The sequence below is a fragment of the Arachis hypogaea genome, chromosome 19 (assembly GCF_003086295.3).
Source record: "Arachis hypogaea cultivar Tifrunner chromosome 19, arahy.Tifrunner.gnm2.J5K5, whole genome shotgun sequence".
NCBI lineage: Eukaryota > Viridiplantae > Streptophyta > Magnoliopsida > Fabales > Fabaceae > Arachis > Arachis hypogaea.
The window spans coordinates 74,383,683-74,385,948 of NC_092054.1; the positions used below are offsets into that span (position 1 = coordinate 74,383,683).

Consider the following 2,266-nt stretch of genomic DNA (forward strand, 5'->3'; position numbering starts at 1 on the left):
GAACAGGCAAAAGAGATGGCAGCCAAAAATAATAATAATGTAAGGAAGATGCTTGGTGACTTTACTGCACCTAATTCCAATTTACATAGAAGAAGCATCTCCATTCCTGCCATTGGAGCAAACAACTTTGAGCTGAAACCTCAGTTAGTTTCTCTGATGCAGCAGAACTGCAAGTTTCATGGACTTCCATCTGAAGATCCTTTTCAGTTCTTAACTGAATTCTTGCAGATATGTGATACTGTTAAGACTAATGGAGTAGATCCTGAAGTGTACAGGCTCATGCTTTTCCCTTTTGCTGTAAGAGACAGAGCTAGATTATGGTTGGATTCTCAACCCAAAGACAGCCTGAACTCTTGGGATAAGCTGGTCACGACTTTCTTAGCCAAGTACTTTCCTCCTCAAAAGTTGAGCAAGCTTAGAGCTGATGTTCAAACCTTCAGACAGAAAGAAGGTGAATCCCTCTATGAAGCTTGGGAAAGATACAAACAGTTGACCAAAAAGTGTCCTTCTGACATGCTTTCAGAATGGACCATCCTGGATATATTCTATGATGGTTTATCTGAGCTATCAAAGATGTCACTGGACACTTCTGCAGGTGGATCCATTCACCTAAAGAAAACGCCTGCAGAAGCTCAAGAACTCATTGACATGGTTGCTAATAACCAGTTCATGTACACTTCTGAAAGGAATCCTGTGAGTAATGGGACGCCTATGAAGAAGGGAGTTCTTGAGGTTGATACTCTGAATGCCATATTGGCTCAGAATAAAATATTGACTCAGCAAGTCAATATGATTTCTCAGAGTCTGCATGGAATGCAAGCTGCATCCAACAGTACTCAAGAGGCATCTTCTGAAGAAGAAGCCTATGATCCTGAGAACCCTGCAATAGCAGAGGTAAATTACTTAGGTGAACCTTATGGAAACACCTATAACTCAACATGGAGAAATCATCCAAATTTCTCATGGAAGGATCAAAAGCCCCAACAAGGCTTTAATAATGGTGGAAGAAACAGGTTTAGCAATAGCAAACCTTTTCCATCATCAACTCAGCAACAGACAGATAACTCTGAACAAAATGCTTCTAATTTAGCAAATCTAGTCTCTGATCTATCTAAGGCCACTGTAAGTTTCATGAATGAAACAAGGTCTTCCATTAGAAATTTGGAAGCACAAGTGGGCCAGCTGAGTAAAAGGATCACTGAAATCCCTCCTAGTACTCTCCTAAGCAATACAGAAGAGAATCCAAAAGGAGAGTGCAAGGCCATTGACATAAGCGCCATGGCCGAACCTGTGAGGAGAGGAGAGGACGTGAATCCCAAGGGGGAAGACCTCCTGGGACGTCCAGTGATCAATAAGGAGCTTTCCTCTGAGGAACCAAAGGACTCTGAGGCTCATCTAGAGACCATAGAGATTCCATTGAACCTCCTTACACCCTTCATGAGCTCTGATGAGTATTCCTCTTCTGAAGAGAATGAGGATGTCAATGAAGAGCAAACTGCCAAGTTTCTTGGTGCAATCATGAAGCTGAATGCCAAATTATTTGGCATTGATGCTTGGGAAGTTGAACCTCCCTTGTTCATCAATGAACTAAGTGATCTGGATCAACTGACATTGCCTCAGAAGAGACAGGATCCTGGAAAGTTCATAATACCCTGTAACATAGGCACCATGATCTTTAAGGCTCTGTGTGACCTTGGTTCAGGAATAAACCTCATGCCCCTCTCTGTAATAGAGAAACTAGGAATCTATGGGGTGCAAGCTGCTAAAATCTCATTAGAGATGGCAGACAGCTCAAGAAAACAGGCTTATGGACAAGTAGAGGACGTGTTAGTAAAGGTTGAAGGCCTTTACATCCCTGCTGATTTCATAGTCTTGGATACTGGAAAGGAAGAGGATGAATCCATCATCCTAGGAAGACCTTTCCGGGCCACAGCAAGAGCTGTGATTGATGTTGACAGAGGTGAAATATTCCTTCAATGGAATGAGAACTCCCTTGTGTTTAAAACTCAAGGATCTCCCTCTGCAACCATGGAGAGGAAGCAGAAAAAAACTTCTCTCCAAGCAGAGTCAACCAGAGCCCCCACAGTCAAACTCCAAGTTTGGTGTTGGGAGGCCACAACCAAACTCTAAGTTTGGTGTTGAACTCCCATATCCAAACTCTAAGTTTGGTGTTGGAGAGTCTCAACAAAGCTCTGCACATCTGTGAGGCTCCATGAGAGTCCACTGTCAAGCTATTGACATTAAAGAAGCGCTTGTTGGGAGGCAA

The 2,266-nt window shown here is 42.9% G+C and overlaps 1 non-coding gene across 1 annotated transcript; it reads right to left on the reverse strand.

Annotated features, from left to right (window-relative positions):
* Positions 1-411: 411 nt before the first annotated feature.
* Positions 412-519, reverse strand: LOC112780713 (small nucleolar RNA R71). The gene has a single exon (XR_003191530.1). It is a non-coding gene; the product is annotated as a small nucleolar RNA R71 (small nucleolar RNA).
* Positions 520-2,266: the final 1,747 nt, after the last annotated feature.